Consider the following 20,609-nt stretch of genomic DNA (forward strand, 5'->3'; position numbering starts at 1 on the left):
TTTATCGGCCGCTCACACCCTTCACGGATCCATCACACGTACAGACACGCGTATACACATACGTATAGACAGCACGCAGCACTAAACAGCTACAGTCAGCCCTACACAGCTACCGTCAACTGCTCTAAACAGCCCTGAACAGCTTCAGACATCCCTAAACAGCCATATGGCTGGAGAACACAATGGAGAACGTTCACTCCTTGACAAGATCCAAAACGACCAGTGTCGCTTAGAAATGGAATCTACCTTAAATCAATAGGAGTGTGAGCAATAGTCAGGGTAAAATACCCGTGCATATCGTGGCTTTAATGTCTCTCGTCGCAAGTAATTTTCGACAAGATACATGCTAGTACAGTCGATTACCTGGAAAAACAATTATTCACCATAGGGAACGTTGTACGCATGTACAACGAAAAATAGTCTAATCGTTCTAAGGCAAAACCAAGTTATTTCTTGCCTTATTCTGTAACATACACCATTCCATTCCAATAAATTTGTGATATCTGAAAATTAATATTTTACATCAATTAGTAGCTACTTACAAATATGTTGTACTCTCATTTAAAGGACATCATTTCATCACCCCTAATACCTTATTTATTATATTGATCTGACTTTTGAATGCATGCATTTTTGGAAGTTTGTTTTTACTTTCTTTCTTTTCAAACGTTTGCATGAAATTTCATTTGTGAAACTGCAATGTATTTTTCTTCTTTTTCACAGAAATACCGACACCATGAGTCCGTTCTTTTCTACCCTATGTCTCGACTTTGTGGCAAGTACCTGGGGATACGGAGGTGAGAAACAACTGATTTTTCATTCACGGCTCTATTTGGATACCTGTTGATCATTGTATATTTCTCCTTTTTTAAAATCTTTTGTTTCTTTCTTCACTTTTATACTCAGGTTTCTCTTAATTTTCCACTCTTCCCTTATAACGTTTTTGCAAGTTTTGATTTGTTGTCATTAATAAGAATCGTCGGAGAAGGATTTATGTGTAAGTCTATCTTTTATATGGCTAATGAACAAGTGTCGCTTAGATAATTTTGTTCTAGATCGTTCGTTTGATGAATAGATTGTTGCATTTTCTACCTGTATGATTCACGCCTCTTCAGATTAAATTATTCACATGTACTTCGTTACTTACACATGAGAAGATGGTTAGAATAAAAATTAAGTATAGTTTTATGACAACTATTACCGACGAAATAATCCTGATTTTCCCCCGCTACATTAGGGTATTGATACATTTTTATATGGAATAGATTTTGTGAGTATGATTGCAATGATTTCATTCGTGATAGTCCACAGATCATTATTAGGCATACACACATTGAAATGATGCGCGCACATTCTATTATAGGCAAGATAGACTTAGTAAGAACCGCCTAATAAAGAATGATGTAGCCGCCTTCGCTTGACGCTGGTATCAGATATTTTTTGCGGTACTACACGAAAATCAGGCCCTGGTTTTGAATCATTGATGCAAATTTCTCTTAAATTTCTCATTAACTGGGCTATGATCATTCAAATTGTATGAACATTTTATCACAGAGATAGTGTCAAGTATGCCCAATCACGTTTTACTTTAAAATATTAACATATGTTAACCTTTACATTCTTAAGAAGAACCTCGAAGAATTCCTGAAATTTTCGGAAATCATTAAAATGTCCTCAGAGCTAAGGCAAGACACCAGTGAGAAACAATGATCAATATTTTATTTCTGCATTTTGATTTATGATGCCAGCTGAATGTTATGTGAAAAGTTGAAATAAAATAATGCTTACAACCAAGGAATAAAAAGACATTCACAATCTCAGTTTGAGTTACGGGTTTGGAATGTTTAGTGCAACCGGTTACTGGTGGAGTGAGAAAAAACGCTGAGACACATCAATACGTTTATGTGATGCAAGCAAAGCAAATAATTCATCAAAAATAGATATTTTCTTTAAAACATTGGAAGTTTCATCAACAAAGCTAGGTAAGAAGAAGTGAATAGGCAACTAGATACAAACTAACCTCAATATTGCGATAACTGAGGAAACGACAGTAAAGGGTGGCAAGAGTTTGGAGATTCGAGGCCAAGTGGACATATCCATGCCTTCAGGGACAACTTAGGGTGGATGGATGGTCACTTTACCTTGGTTGACATAATGTACCTTTATAGTAAACAGTGAGCTAATAATAAATTATTATTTATCTTGCTAAAATTGAAATAGGAGTAGTATCATCTTATCAAAATGATTTGCCAGTCATGAATTGTGTCCATATTTGGATTTAATTTCTCGAGCATACATGGACAGAGATTCCAAAATTATTTAATAGCGTGTAAAGAACGGACTGAAATCCAATATCTTTTAGACTTGGTGTGTGATCAAGAGCTAAGAATGCATGAATAAAACTTGGTCAACAAATATTGAAGAATGTTACTATATTTGCCATTTGTGTATATTTGATATTTGACCATTTCCAATGCACTCCAGGCTCGAAACCAAAAATTATATTCCTTTATGAGATGGCTATTGCATGAGCCACTAAGTTGAAAGTTTGGTAAATTTCCATCGAGCCGATTTGGATAAGATCGAGATATGGACAGATGGACGGAAGGTATGACAATGCACTCTCGCTGAAACTTGAGGACAATAAAACAAACTGCATGTAAACCTAATAGTTACAGCTCGTCAAAACTTTAATGTCGGCTTCAAATTCATAAGAGTATATTGAAATTCTCCTCCCAGTATATATTTGATTATTATCTGGATAAGAATTGCAAGAAGGTTGTTATGAAATTAAAATGGGGGCTCCGCTATTGTAACAAAAGTGAAATGCTTCAATGCCCTCAGAGATGCAATCATTTCTGCATGATTTAGAGATATATGTTGTTCATTGCTACGCATATTATTCAATTTGGCTGGCTCATTTCTTTGCGAAAGTCAAACGAGGAGGTTATTAATAGAAACTATTGTATTAACTGCTAAACTTAATTGCATATACATATAACATTGTAGTACGTAATGTATTTTGTATAAAAAGCAAAATGTTAAAACGAGAAAGGTCGTATTATGCCATCTATGGCCGGGTTAGTTTATTCCTGAAGGATAAACATTGGTGTTTGAGTAGCCTCGTTAGCACAATTAATTTATGGACGTAATCTATTTAATAAACCATGTAGAACTTGGTATTTTCTCTTCGAAAGGTGTATTCTTTCTTCTACAACTTCAGTGGCAAAAATAATCATTCAACATAGTTGCATTTTTTGTTTATAGGCAAAGGCATGGGTGGAGGCATGATGAGCGGTGAAGGTATGATGGGCGGTGGAATGCCAATAATGGGTGGTATCGGCGGCGGTATGCCCATGATGATGGGAGGTGGTACGCCGATGATGATGGAAGGTGGCATGCCGAGTATGATGGGCAGCAAAAGCGGAATGGCCATAATGGGAGGAATGGGCGGCGGTATGCCAATGATGGGAGAAATGGGTGGAATGCCAATGATGGGAGGAATGGGTGGAATTCCAATGATGGATGGAATGGATGGAATGCAAATGATGGGAGGAATGGGTGGAATGCCAATGATGGGAGGAATGGGTGGAATGGCAATGATGGGAGAAATGGGCGGTATGCCAATGATGGGAGGAATGAGCGGTATGCCAGTGATGGCTGGCATGGGCGGAGGAAAGAAGTACGGTAAAAGTAAGGAAACTTTGATAGATTTCTGAAACGATATGGTGTATCTTCCGTGACTGTTGTCTTTCGTAGGTCGAATATAATTGTACCAAAAATAGTCGTGTTCTAATTTCTAAGCTTGAACCTATGTGCCTACTTTTCTACATCTTAAGGACATCATTGTTTATTCTACATTTCAATAATAGCATTATCATAGATTCTTGGTTTATGCGATTAATATATTCAACAAATAGAAATAAAGGAGATACAAATCTTTCCCCGAGTACTGACCTATCCCTATATTGATTTATTATAGAGAATTATTTTCTTACTTTAGATGCAATGCTCTACAAACCGTCTAGAGACGACAAGTAATTGAAGAAAAATAAATATGGTTTGAAAAAAATATAATATAGCGTAGATTACATTTATTTTCTTGACACTATTGAATAAATATTAAAAGCAAGAATATTAAAATAATCAAAGTGGAAAATTGCTGAATGTAATTATAAATATCTATAGTAAACTTGAGTCATATGTGTATATGTATAATACTTTCTCTGATTTATTTCCTTGTCAGTGTTAACTAACATACGGTGACAGTTTTTCACCCAGCAATTTATCACTATTCTTTCTTACAGGGACTAAACGATACGCCACGATAGGTACGTACAGTCGAATTCTTTAGAGTTAAACTATAACTTTAGAGCTGTCTTTTTCATATATACTAACAACTGGACACTTATGAAGAAAGAGGGCAACACAATGCCTTTCTTGGCTCTGGAATGCAAGAACGAAAACTTACATACATCCATACATACATACATACATACATACATACATACATACATATATACATACATACATGCATACATACACACATACTGACAGGCAGGCAAACATGCAAGCAGATAGAAAACTGGCTAATATTAATGTCTTGTAAGATGATTTTTATTGGAGTGATGTTAGGTTATATATCTTTAAAAGAAAGCTGTTAACCTTTTATTATAATCAACGAATATTCATATAATAGCAGGAACAGGCGGTGGCATGGGTAGTGGAATGCCAATGTCATTGATGGGTGGTGGAGGAATGGGCGGAATGCCCCGGGTAATGGGAGGTGAGATGATGCCCATGATGTCAATGATGAGAGGCGGGATGGGCGCAATGGGTGAAATGGGTGGTATGATGATGCCAATGATGAAGGGAGGAATGGGAGGCATGATGATGCCAATGATGGGCGGTGGTATGACAGAAATGCCAATGATGGGTGGAGGCATGCCAATGATGGGAGGTCAAATGCCAATGATGGGAGGTCAAATGCCAATGATGATGGGATCAGCGGGTGAAATGCCAGCAATGGGCGGAGCTGGTGGAATGCTCACAATGGGTGGGGCTGGTGGAATGGCAATGATGGGTGGAGCAGGTGGTCGCAAAGGTAATTAAATAAATTTTAAAAGATAAAGAAAAATTAAATAGATGAATAAATAAATTACGAAATAAATAACGGTTAAAATGGGAACCACGGAATTATTGTGCCGTTAATACCATGGGAACATTGTACCGTGATCAAGTAATGTAAGCAAAGGAAAATGCTCTTCTGATGTTTAGACGTTGTGCTCATAGTTTATTTTGATAAAGATAATTAAATGTAAAATTGAATCTTGAGCTAATTACCTCTAGGCTCATAACAGCTGTTTTAGCAGGGAAGGTACAAATACTGATGTAAAGGCATCTCACAACCTCTTGGAAATTTTATCTCTGTTGAGTAGAAATTATTTTGTAAATTCCTTAAATCACATTCCATGTATGGACCCTATTGGAGTGATCATATTGTAAGATCGTCATTTTTTTAAAGTTTGTTATAAATATATCAGAATCACATTGTTTAACATGACAGCACCATTTAATGAACACTTCCAGGAAAATGTGAAGAATATATCTCTTGTCTTTTCATGCTAAACGTTTTTATTTTTTATTTTCCAGGAAAGTATTAAAATCAAGAATGCCTCCAGAACAATGAGTGAACTTATTGTTGCCAATATAAAAATTTTGATTGTTTAAATGTATATTTTATACAATTTTTTGTACCATTTATTGTGAAAATACTCGTTATGACGTCATATCTTACATGCCAATCAGTAACAAGATCAACGAAGCAGGTCAAAAGTGCAATTGTTAATTTTCGATAATGTAAGATTTGTGTATTTGGAAGTACAAATAAATGTTACCAGAAAGTCTGATTCTGTATGGTTTATCATTGCATGTAGACATTTTAATCAAAGGTAGATAAAATGTATTCCGAATTGAACATTTTACAACGATTATGCACACACCTCTTGATAACCGTGTATACTCCCTTTGTCGCACAAATACACACACGCACACATACACATGCGTACTTGTGTAGACAAGCACTCTTATAAACACATAGGAATTGTATGGATTAGGGACTCACTTTGTAGGCCATTGGTTTACATGCTGGACGACTAACAACCTATGACGTAGGACTCAAATAGTGTCCAGACTGACCAGGGTGGTCATCTTTCTTGTGTTTATGAGCAAGACAATTTATACATACAGTATGTATGACACCCGACCACTAGTCATGCAAGCTTTCAGGACAACATTAGTTTAACACTGACATTAAGTGTTACTCGAAATTTGTGATTAGCGTCTGTTACCGAACTAGAGGTTACACCATTCATGTTTGATTAGGGAGATTAAGAAAGTAAAGAACGGAAATTTGTATAGGCAAACTCACAATCATTAAAATATGTTATATAAAAATCTTACGCTTTGAAGTTTGTCGGAGAAGACCACTGATGCTTATACGTTACTCATGCACCAATAATGTTCACTGAATCATTCCGAGAATAAGCTCGAAAAGTGGGATCATTTTACATTGTTACCGGTGATTTTGCAACTGACAACAAAATAATGGTTCTACATCACTCGTAAAATGTATCCTTATTTCTACTACAAAATCCTGCATAATATCTATTTATCAACCCCAACTGATTTTAATTTCGAGTGATTTTGTCATTTCGTGCATGTATGTCGACCACTATATCCAAGGAACAAGACATCGTTTTTAAATATCTAATGTTGTACAGTAGCTGGGACAAGAAAGAACTATGCCCACATTCTGACATCAAGAAATAATGGTACAAGTAATTAAACAGATCGAAATAAATGTTGCAGTCTAATTTTGAGTATTTCTCTGTGACGGATTTCAGTCTGGGTTCTTGGACTATTTAGTCCAGTGGAGGCTTCTTTTATAATCATTTATTAACCAAGGGCCAGTTTGTGCATTTTGTCATGGACCTGTTTGCTGTATTCTGATTGGCTGTGTGCAAATTGAACTTACTGATTGCAATTTTGCACGCATTCATGCACGGTTGGACAAGGTTGTAATGTCCTATTCACACTTTTTATAGAATGTTTGCTGTCATCAGAACATGTACAATTTCTTTATTATGATAAATCAGTTTATTCTTTACGGTCACAGAAAGATGAACCAAACAAACTTTTCATAATAAAGTATTATTATTATCATTAATATTATTATTAGTATTATTATTATTATTATAACAATATAGTGATAAACCTTTGCAAAAATTTTGATATAGGTTTCAGTTTTATGTTATTTATGTAACAGAACTGAAGCTGGATTGGAGTGGATCTAGGAAAACACCAATTACAGTTACGTTAACAAAATGTTTATTTATAATGTATATGAATTATGATGGAATGTGACACCTTACTTGTGCGCATAAAGTCCGAAGTGGATGTAACAAAACTGACGCGCGTGCTAAGTTCAAAAATGGACATAAGAACATGATATCATTCCAAGATGGAACCGATCAAAATATGGAATTTCAAAATGTGAAAACAAATGATCTTGTTTATCAGTGGGTAAGATTGACCAATTATGATATATAGATATAGAATAGAAAAAAGTATGGTTGACATGTGGATCTAGCAACATTATGTGATAACTGTATGCAATTTATAAACAAGTATGACTGATCATCTTGTATGATGGATATATGATTAGTAAATGGTTCATCAGAATGTATGTACAACTGATTTTCACTTATATAGTGACATCGAATTTAATTTCCATACATACATATAAAAACAATAAATTAAATTCTTACATATATGGACATTACATTAAATTGAAAGGTGGAACCTATGATGATATTTGTCTTGTGGCGTCCAGTTGACGATCGAAACCTTCTTATCTCGCTAGTCCAAATCCTTTGGCCTCCAACACTGAGAAATCCATACCCGTCCTTAAAGATAAACGTCTCTAATTAGCGAAGCTACAATGCACTGAGTTGTGTAATACATGACTCAGGGTTGTATACAAATACAGTGATAGACATTGCCAATGCACGTAAATGAATTGACTTCGTTTCGCATTAAAATATTTCATAAGAAGGAGTGTATGAAATCATTATAATAATAACCTCCTTCGTACATGAATATTTTTCTAGTAAGAATAATAGCTCAGGACTATAAGAACTCGAACACACTGAATTGTTTGATATAGATAAGATATAATTAAAATAAGTCTGTCTGTTCAGTTAAAAGAAGGATTAACTTGAAATATACTATAACGTGATCACATGGAAATCTTGTCACATAGGTTTGACTCGAGACAAAATTAGAATAAAAATTCCGAAATATCCAATAAATATGTCAATTTTATCAAAGAGAAAGGATGGCAAGAAAGAATGCATTTTTTACATACCTCTATAAAAGGAAAGTTAATCCGTAAAGTAGACACCTTCCTGAGAAACCTCACCTGTGTTATGACTATGCAGAGAGAATTTTGGACTTTACTGTCGGCACTTTGTACGTGTATGAGTAGGGGAAGACAACTAAGTAATTTTAGGTGGCAAATTCTGAAAATGTACACGCACGATAAAACATATATATATATACATATATATATGTAACGTGCTTCACAAACTTGTAAACACTTTATTCCCTCTTTGATGTTGACCCTCTCGGTTCAACAGGCGATACACACGTCATGACATGGCCCGACCAATATTTTACCATTTGACATCAATTTTTACATCTACTTCCGTTCAGTTTCGTTATATAATGCCCAGTTCGTTCAAGAAATATACTGGCCAGTCATTCAGACGGACCTCACTGCATCTCCGCGTCTATCAAGGTGAGCATACCAAAATACTCCTCTAACACAAAAATATTAGTTTGTGCAAAATGACCATTGCATCAATTACTGTAATACTTTGTCTTCTTTTGCTTCATTTTCTTATCAAAAGGTAAGGACTAAATTATCAGCAACAGCTAGATAATAAGGTTATTTTAAGTTAATTTTCAGAGTGACTCTAATCTTTATGTTAGTACTTTTATGTGTTTATATGCCATACAATTACAAAAATATTACTCGCGATATTACATTTACATTGTAACAGAATTGTAACCGAGTGTGTTTTGGATTAAATGAATAACGGAAACACAATGTGATGGACGATGGAAATTTATAAATTGAATTAACACAAATGTATATATATTATAAATACAATGATTATCTCACGCTCTCAACATACGATTGATCCAATCACTCTATACAAACATTCACAAATTGAGAAACAAAAATATGATTCACGTAATCTTATGTATGGAAAGTGAGATTCAAATACTCTCAAGGAATCAAATATGTTTCAAATAATATTGTGCACTGTGAGCGAGATTCACATAATCTCCTATATTATGCAGTGTAAGCGACATTTCACATAATCTCCTATAATACAAATAAGATTCAAAATAATCTCATCAATTGAAAATGTACTCAGTTGAAACATCAATTATAACAAACATATGCCTCTTGACACTTGTACAGTCGTATGAATTATAAACTGGTGAAACACGCAGTTTCACGGCGTCCTTGGGTTGGCCCACACTTTTATCGGCCGCTCACACCCTTCACGGATCCATCACACGTACAGACACGCGTATACACATACGTATAGACAGCACGCAGCACTAAACAGCTACAGTCAGCCCTACACAGCTACCGTCAACTGCTCTAAACAGCCCTGAACAGCTTCAGACATCCCTAAACAGCCATATGGCTGGAGAACACAATGGAGAATGTTCACTCCTTGACAAGATCCAAAACGACCAGTGTCGCTTAGAAATGGAATCTACCTTAAATCAATAGGAGAGTGAGCAATAGTCAGGGTAAAATACCCGTGCATATCGTGGCTTTAATGTCTCTCGTCGCAAGTAATTTTCGACAAGATACATGCTAGTACAGTCGATTACCTGGAAAAACAATTATTCACCATAGGGAACGTTGTACGCATGTACAACGAAAAATAGTCTAATCGTTCTAAGGCAAAACCAAGTTATTTCTTGCCTTATTCTGTAACATACACCATTCCATTCCAATAAATTTGTGATATCTGAAAATTAATATTTTACATCAATTAGTAGCTACTTACAAATATGTTGTACTCTCATTTAAAGGACATCATTTCATCACCCCTAATACCTTATTTATTATATTGATCTGACTTTTGAATGCATGCATTTTTGGAAGTTTGTTTTTACTTTCTTTCTTTTCAAACGTTTGCATGAAATTTCATTTGTGAAACTGCAATGTATTTTTCTTCTTTTTCACAGAAATACCGACACCATGAGTCCGTTCTTTTCTACCCTATGTCTCGCCTTTGTGGCAAGTACCTGGGGATACGGAGGTGAGAAACAACTGATTTTTCATTCACGGCTCTATTTGGATACCTGTTGATCATTGTATATTTCTCCTTTTTTAAAATCTTTTGTTTCTTTCTTCACTTTTATACTCAGGTTTCTCTTAATTTTCCACTCTTCCCTTATAACGTTTTTGCAAGTTTTGATTTGTTGTCATTAATAAGAATCGTCGGAGAAGGATTTATGTGTAAGTCTATCTTTTATATGGCTAATGAACAAGTGTCGCTTAGATAATTTTGTTCTAGATCGTTCGTTTGATGAATAGATTGTTGCATTTTCTACCTGTATGATTCACGCCTCTTCAGATTAAATTATTCACATGTACTTCGTTACTTACACATGAGAAGATGGTTAGAATAAAAATTAAGTATAGTTTTATGACAACTATTACCGACGAAATAATCGTGATTTTCCCCCGCTACATTAGGGTATTGATACATTTTTATATGGAATAGATTTTGTGAGTATGATTGCAATGATTTCATTCGTGATAGTCCACAGATCATTATTAGGCATACACACATTGAAATGATGCGCGCACATTCTATTATAGGCAAGATAGACTTAGTAAGAACCGCCTAATAAAGAATGATGTAGCCGCCTTCGCTTGACGCTGGTATCAGATATTTTTTGCGGTACTACACGAAAATCAGGCCCTGGTTTTGAATCATTGATGCAAATTTCTCTTAAATTTCTCATTAACTGGGCTATGATCATTCAAATTGTATGAACATTTTATCACAGAGATAGTGTCAAGTATGCCCAATCACGTTTTACTTTAAAATATTAACATATGTTAACCTTTACATTCTTAAGAAGAACCTCGAAGAATTCCTGAAATTTTCGGAAATCATTAAAATGTCCTCAGAGCTAAGGCAAGACACCAGTGAGAAACAATGATCAATATTTTATTTCTGCATTTTGATTTATGATGCCAGCTGAATGTTATGTGAAAAGTTGAAATAAAATAATGCTTACAACCAAGGAATAAAAAGACATTCACAATCTCAGTTTGAGTTACGGGTTTGGAATGTTTAGTGCAACCGGTTACTGGTGGAGTGAGAAAAAACGCTGAGACACATCAATACGTTTATGTGATGCAAGCAAAGCAAATAATTCATCAAAAATAGATATTTTCTTTAAAACATTGGAAGTTTCATCAACAAAGCTAGGTAAGAAGAAGTGAATAGGCAACTAGATACAAACTAACCTCAATATTGCGATAACTGAGGAAACGACAGTAAAGGGTGGCAAGAGTTTGGAGATTCGAGGCCAAGTGGACATATCCATGCCTTCAGGGACAACTTAGGGTGGGTGGATGGTCACTTTACCTTGGTTGACATAATGTACCTTTATAGTAAACAGTGAGCTAATAATAAATTATTATTTATCTTGCTAAAATTGAAATAGGAGTAGTATCATCTTATCAAAATGATTTGCCAGTCATGAATTGTGTCCATATTTGGATTTAATTTCTCGAGCATACATGGACAGAGATTCCAAAATTATTTAATAGCGTGTAAAGAACGGACTGAAATCCAATATCTTTTAGACTTGGTGTGTGATCAAGAGCTAAGAATGCATGAATAAAACTTGGTCAACAAATATTGAAGAATGTTACTATATTTGCCATTTGTGTATATTTGATATTTGACCATTTCCAATGCACTCCAGGCTCGAAACCAAAAATTATATTCCTTTATGAGATGGCTATTGCATGAGCCACTAAGTTGAAAGTTTGGTAAATTTCCATCGAGCCGATTTGGATAAGATCGAGATATGGACAGATGGACGGAAGGTATGACAATGCACTCTCGCTGAAACTTGAGGACAATAAAACAAACTGCATGTAAACCTAATAGTTACAGCTCGTCAAAACTTTAATGTCGGCTTCAAATTCATAAGAGTATATTGAAATTCTCCTCCCAGTATATATTTGATTATTATCTGGATAAGAATTGCAAGAAGGTTGTTATGAAATTAAAATGGGGGCTCCGCTATTGTAACAAAAGTGAAATGCTTCAATGCCCTCAGAGATGCAATCATTTCTGCATGATTTAGAGATATATGTTGTTCATTGCTACGCATATTATTCAATTTGGCTGTCTCATTTCTTTGCGAAAGTCAAACGAGGAGGTTATTAATAGAAACTATTGTATTAACTGCTAAACTTAATTGCATATACATATAACATTGTAGTACGTAATGTATTTTGTATAAAAAGCAAAATGTTAAAACGAGAAAGGTCGTATTATGCCATCTATGGCCGGGTTAGTTTATTCCTGAAGGATAAACATTGGTGTTTGAGTAGCCTCGTTAGCACAATTAATTTATGGACGTAATCTATTTAATAAACCATGTAGAACTTGGTATTTTCTCTTCGAAAGGTGTATTCTTTCTTCTACAACTTCAGTGGCAAAAATAATCATTCAACATAGTTGCATTTTTTGTTTATAGGCAAAGGCATGGGTGGAGGCATGATGAGCGGTGAAGGTATGATGGGCGGTGCAATGCCAATAATGGGTGGTATCGGCGGCGGTATGCCCATGATGATGGGAGGTGGTACGCCGATGATGATGGAAGGTGGCATGCCGAGTATGATGGGCAGCAAAAGCGGAATGGCCATAATGGGAGGAATGGGCGGCGGTATGCCAATGATGGGAGAAATGGGTGGAATGCCAATGATGGGAGGAATGGGTGGAATTCCAATGATGGGTGGAATGGATGGAATGCAAATGATGGGAGGAATGGGTGGAATGCCAATGATGGGAGGAATGGGTGGAATGGCAATGATGGGAGAAATGGGCGGTATGCCAATGATGGGAGGAATGAGCGGTATGCCAGTGATGGCTGGCATGGGCGGAGGAAAGAAGTACGGTAAAAGTAAGGAAACTTTGATAGATTTCTGAAACGATATGGTGTATCTTCCGTGACTGTTGTCTTTCGTAGGTCGAATATAATTGTACCAAAAATAGTCGTGTTCTAATTTCTAAGCTTGAACCTATGTGCCTACTTTTCTACATCTTAAGGACATCATTGTTTATTCTACATTTCAATAATAGCATTATCATAGATTCTTGGTTTATGCGATTAATATATTCAACAAATAGAAATAAAGGAGATACAAATCTTTCCCCGAGTACTGACCTATCCCTATATTGATTTATTATAGAGAATTATTTTCTTACTTTAGATGCAATGCTCTACAAACCGTCTAGAGACGACAAGTAATTGAAGAAAAATAAATATGGTTTGAAAAAAATATAATATAGCGTAGATTACATTTATTTTCTTGACACTATTGAATAAATATTAAAAGCAAGAATATTAAAATAATCAAAGTGGAAAATTGCTGAATGTAATTATAAATATCTATAGTAAACTTGAGTCATATGTGTATATGTATAATACTTTCTCTGATTTATTTCCTTGTCAGTGTTAACTAACATACGGTGACAGTTTTTCACCCAGCAATTTATCACTATTCTTTCTTACAGGGACTAAACGATACGCCACGATAGGTACGTACAGTCGAATTCTTTAGAGTTAAACTATAACTTTAGAGCTGTCTTTTTCATATATACTAACAACTGGACACTTATGAAGAAAGAGGGCAACACAATGCCTTTCTTGGCTCTGGAATGCAAGAACGAAAACTTACATACATCCATACATACATACATACATACATACATACATACATACATATATACATACATACATGCATACATACACACATACTGACAGGCAGGCAAACATGCAAGCAGATAGAAAACTGGCTAATATTAATGTCTTGTAAGATGATTTTTATTGGAGTGATGTTAGGTTATATATCTTTAAAAGAAAGCTGTTAACCTTTTATTATAATCAACGAATATTCATATAATAGCAGGAACAGGCGGTGGCATGGGTAGTGGAATGCCAATGTCATTGATGGGTGGTGGAGGAATGGGCGGAATGCCCCGGGTAATGGGAGGTGAGATGATGCCCATGATGTCAATGATGAGAGGCGGGATGGGCGCAATGGGTGAAATGGGTGGTATGATGATGCCAATGATGAAGGGAGGAATGGGAGGCATGATGATGCCAATGATGGGCGGTGGTATGACAGAAATGCCAATGATGGGTGGAGGCATGCCAATGATGGGAGGTCAAATGCCAATGATGGGAGGTCAAATGCCAATGATGATGGGATCAGCGGGTGAAATGCCAGCAATGGGCGGAGCTGGTGGAATGCTCACAATGGGTGGGGCTGGTGGAATGGCAATGATGGGTGGAGCAGGTGGTCGCAAAGGTAATTAAATAAATTTTAAAAGATAAAGAAAAATTAAATAGATGAATAAATAAATTACGAAATAAATAACGGTTAAAATGGGAACCACGGAATTATTGTGCCGTTAATACCATGGGAACATTGTACCGTGATCAAGTAATGTAAGCAAAGGAAAATGCTCTTCTGATGTTTAGACGTTATGCTCATAGTTTATTTTGATAAAGATAATTAAATGTAAAATTGAATCTTGAGCTAATTACCTCTAGGCTCATAACAGCTGTTTTAGCAGGGAAGGTACAAATACTGATGTAAAGGCATCTCACAACCTCTTGGAAATTTTATCTCTGTTGAGTAGAAATTATTTTGTAAATTCCTTAAATCACATTCCATGTATGGACCCTATTGGAGTGATCATATTGTAAGATCGTCATTTTTTTAAAGTTTGTTATAAATATATCAGAATCACATTGTTTAACATGACAGCACCATTTAATGAACACTTCCAGGAAAATGTGAAGAATATATCTCTTGTCTTTTCATGCTAAACGTTTTTATTTTTTATTTTCCAGGAAAGTATTAAAATCAAGAATGCCTCCAGAACAATGAGTGAACTTATTGTTGCCAATATAAAAATTTTGATTGTTTAAATGTATATTTTATACAATTTTTTGTACCATTTATTGTGAAAATACTCGTTATGACGTCATATCTTACATGCCAATCAGTAACAAGATCAACGAAGCAGGTCAAAAGTGCAATTGTTAATTTTCGATAATGTAAGATTTGTGTATTTGGAAGTACAAATAAATGTTACCAGAAAGTCTGATTCTGTATGGTTTATCATTGCATGTAGACATTTTAATCAAAGGTAGATAAAATGTATTCCGAATTGAACATTTTACAACGATTATGCACACACCTCTTGATAACCGTGTATACTCCCTTTGTCGCACAAATACACACACGCACACATACACATGCGTACTTGTGTAGACAAGCACTCTTATAAACACATAGGAATTGTATGGATTAGGGACTCACTTTGTAGGCCATTGGTTTACATGCTGGACGACTAACAACCTATGACGTAGGACTCAAATAGTGTCCAGACTGACCAGGGTGGTCATCTTTCTTGTGTTTATGAGCAAGACAATTTATACATACAGTATGTATGACACCCGACCACTAGTCATGCAAGCTTTCAGGACAACATTAGTTTAACACTGACATTAAGTGTTACTCGAAATTTGTGATTAGCGTCTGTTACCGAACTAGAGGTTACACCATTCATGTTTGATTAGGGAGATTAAGAAAGTAAAGAACGGAAATTTGTATAGGCAAACTCACAATCATTAAAATATGTTATATAAAAATCTTACGCTTTGAAGTTTGTCGGAGAAGACCACTGATGCTTATACGTTACTCATGCACCAATAATGTTCACTGAATCATTCCGAGAATAAGCTCGAAAAGTGGGATCATTTTACATTGTTACCGGTGATTTTGCAACTGACAACAAAATAATGGTTCTACATCACTCGTAAAATGTATCCTTATTTCTACTACAAAATCCTGCATAATATCTATTTATCAACCCCAACTGATTTTAATTTCGAGTGATTTTGTCATTTCGTGCATGTATGTCGACCACTATATCCAAGGAACAAGACATCGTTTTTAAATATCTAATGTTGTACAGTAGCTGGGACAAGAAAGAACTATGCCCACATTCTGACATCAAGAAATAATGGTACAAGTAATTAAACAGATCGAAATAAATGTTGCAGTCTAATTTTGAGTATTTCTCTGTGACGGATTTCAGTCTGGGTTCTTGGACTATTTAGTCCAGTGGAGGCTTCTTTTATAATCATTTATTAACCAAGGGCCAGTTTGTGCATTTTGTCATGGACCTGTTTGCTGTATTCTGATTGGCTGTGTGCAAATTGAACTTACTGATTGCAATTTTGCACGCATTCATGCACGGTTGGACAAGGTTGTAATGTCCTATTCACACTTTTTATAGAATGTTTGCTGTCATCAGAACATGTACAATTTCTTTATTATGATAAATCAGTTTATTCTTTACGGTCACAGAAAGATGAACCAAACAAACTTTTCATAATAAAGTATTATTATTATCATTAATATTATTATTAGTATTATTATTATTATTATAACAATATAGTGATAAACCTTTGCAAAAATTTTGATATAGGTTTCAGTTTTATGTTATTTATGTAACAGAACTGAAGCTGGATTGGAGTGGATCTAGGAAAACACCAATTACAGTTACGTTAACAAAATGTTTATTTATAATGTATATGAATTATGATGGAATGTGACACCTTACTTGTGCGCATAAAGTCCGAAGTGGATGTAACAAAACTGACGCGCGTGCTAAGTTCAAAAATGGACATAAGAACATGATATCATTCCAAGATGGAACCGATCAAAATATGGAATTTCAAAATGTGAAAACAAATGATCTTGTTTATCAGTGGGTAAGATTGACCAATTATGATATATAGATATAGAATAGAAAAAAGTATGGTTGACATGTGGATCTAGCAACATTATGTGATAACTGTATGCAATTTATAAACAAGTATGACTGATCATCTTGTATGATGGATATATGATTAGTAAATGGTTCATCAGAATGTATGTACAACTGATTTTCACTTATATAGTGACATCGAATTTAATTTCCATACATACATATAAAAACAATAAATTAAATTCTTACATATATGGACATTACATTAAATTGAAAGGTGGAACCTATGATGATATTTGTCTTGTGGCGTCCAGTTGACGATCGAAACCTTCTTATCTCGCTAGTCCAAATCCTTTGGCCTCCAACACTGAGAAATCCATACCCGTCCTTAAAGATAAACGTCTCTAATTAGCGAAGCTACAATGCACTGAGTTGTGTAATACATGACTCAGGGTTGTATACAAATACAGTGATAGACATTGCCAATGCACGTAAATGAATTGACTTCGTTTCGCATTAAAATATTTCATAAGAAGGAGTGTATGAAATCATTATAATAATAACCTCCTTCGTACATGAATATTTTTCTAGTAAGAATAATAGCTCAGGACTATAAGAACTCGAACACACTGAATTGTTTGATATAGATAAGATATAATTAAAATAAGTCTGTCTGTTCAGTTAAAAGAAGGATTAACTTGAAATATACTATAACGTGATCACATGGAAATCTTGTCACATAGGTTTGACTCGAGACAAAATTAGAATAAAAATTCCGAAATATCCAATAAATATGTCAATTTTATCAAAGAGAAAGGATGGCAAGAAAGAATGCATTTTTTACATACCTCTATAAAAGGAAAGTTAATCCGTAAAGTAGACACCTTCCTGAGAAACCTCACCTGTGTTATGACTATGCAGAGAGAATTTTGGACTTTACTGTCGGCACTTTGTACGTGTATGAGTAGGGGAAGACAACTAAGTAATTTTAGGTGGCAAATTCTGAAAATGTACACGCACGATAAAACATATATATATATACATATATATATGTAACGTGCTTCACAAACTTGTAAACACTTTATTCCCTCTTTGATGTTGACCCTCTCGGTTCAACAGGCGATACACACGTCATGACATGGCCCGACCAATATTTTACCATTTGACATCAATTTTTACATCTACTTCCGTTCAGTTTCGTTATATAATGCCCAGTTCGTTCAAGAAATATACTGGCCAGTCATTCAGACGGACCTCACTGCATCTCCGCGTCTATCAAGGTGAGCATACCAAAATACTCCTCTAACACAAAAATATTAGTTTGTGCAAAATGACCATTGCATCAATTACTGTAATACTTTGTCTTCTTTTGCTTCATTTTCTTATCAAAAGGTAAGGACTAAATTATCAGCAACAGCTAGATAATAAGGTTATTTTAAGTTAATTTTCAGAGTGACTCTAATCTTTATGTTAGTACTTTTATGTGTTTATATGCCATACAATTACAAAAATATTACTCGCGATATTACATTTACATTGTAACAGAATTGTAACCGAGTGTGTTTTGGATTAAATGAATAACGGAAACACAATGTGATGGACGATGGAAATTTATAAATTGAATTAACACAAATGTATATATATTATAAATACAATGATTATCTCACGCTCTCAACATACGATTGATCCAATCACTCTATACAAACATTCACAAATTGAGAAACAAAAATATGATTCACGTAATCTTATGTATGGAAAGTGAGATTCAAATACTCTCAAGGAATCAAATATGTTTCAAATAATATTGTGCACTGTGAGCGAGATTCACATAATCTCCTATATTATGCAGTGTAAGCGACATTTCACATAATCTCCTATAATACAAATAAGATTCAAAATAATCTCATCAATTGAAAATGTACTCAGTTGAAACATCAATTATAACAAACATATGCCTCTTGACACTTGTACAGTCGTATGAATTATAAACTGGTGAAACACGCAGTTTCACGGCGTCCTTGGGTTGGCCCACACTTTTATCGGCCGCTCACACCCTTCACGGATCCATCACACGTACAGACACGCGTATACACATACGTATAGACAGCACGCAGCACTAAACAGCTACAGTCAGCCCTACACAGCTACCGTCAACTGCTCTAAACAGCCCTGAACAGCTTCAGACATCCCTAAACAGCCATATGGCTGGAGAACACAATGGAGAATGTTCACTCCTTGACAAGATCCAAAACGACCAGTGTCGCTTAGAAATGGAATCTACCTTAAATCAATAGGAGAGTGAGCAATAGTCAGGGTAAAATACCCGTGCATATCGTGGCTTTAATGTCTCTCGTCGCAAGTAATTTTCGACAAGATACATGCTAGTACAGTCGATTACCTGGAAAAACAATTATTCACCATAGGGAACGTTGTACGCATGTACAACGAAAAATAGTCTAATCGTTCTAAGGCAAAACCAAGTTATTTCTTGCCTTATTCTGTAACATACACCATTCCATTCCAATAAATTTGTGATATCTGAAAATTAATATTTTACATCAATTAGTAGCTACTTACAAATATGTTGTACTCTCATTTAAAGGACATCATTTCATCACCCCTAATACCTTATTTATTATATTGATCTGACTTTTGAATGCATGCATTTTTGGAAGTTTGTTTTTACTTTCTTTCTTTTCAAACGTTTGCATGAAATTTCATTTGTGAAACTGCAATGTATTTTTCTTCTTTTTCACAGAAATACCGACACCATGAGTCCGTTCTTTTCTACCCTATGTCTCGCCTTTGTGGCAAGTACCTGGGGATACGGAGGTGAGAAACAACTGATTTTTCATTCACGGCTCTATTTGGATACCTGTTGATCATTGTATATTTCTCCTTTTTTAAAATCTTTTGTTTCTTTCTTCACTTTTATACTCAGGTTTCTCTTAATTTTCCACTCTTCCCTTATAACGTTTTTGCAAGTTTTGATTTGTTGTCATTAATAAGAATCGTCGGAGAAGGATTTATGTGTAAGTCTATCTTTTATATGGCTAATGAACAAGTGTCGCTTAGATAATTTTGTTCTAGATCGTTCGTTTGATGAATAGATTGTTGCATTTTCTACCTGTATGATTCACGCCTCTTCAGATTAAATTATTCACATGTACTTCGTTACTTACACATGAGAAGATGGTTAGAATAAAAATTAAGTATAGTTTTATGACAACTATTACCGACGAAATAATCGTGATTTTCCCCCGCTACATTAGGGTATTGATACATTTTTATATGGAATAGATTTTGTGAGTATGATTGCAATGATTTCATTCGTGATAGTCCACAGATCATTATTAGGCATACACACATTGAAATGATGCGCGCACATTCTATTATAGGCAAGATAGACTTAGT

The sequence above is a fragment of the Sinohyriopsis cumingii genome, unplaced genomic scaffold (genome assembly GCF_028554795.1).
Source record: "Sinohyriopsis cumingii isolate HCF-2022 unplaced genomic scaffold, ASM2855479v2 utg002362l, whole genome shotgun sequence".
NCBI lineage: Eukaryota > Metazoa > Mollusca > Bivalvia > Unionida > Unionidae > Sinohyriopsis > Sinohyriopsis cumingii.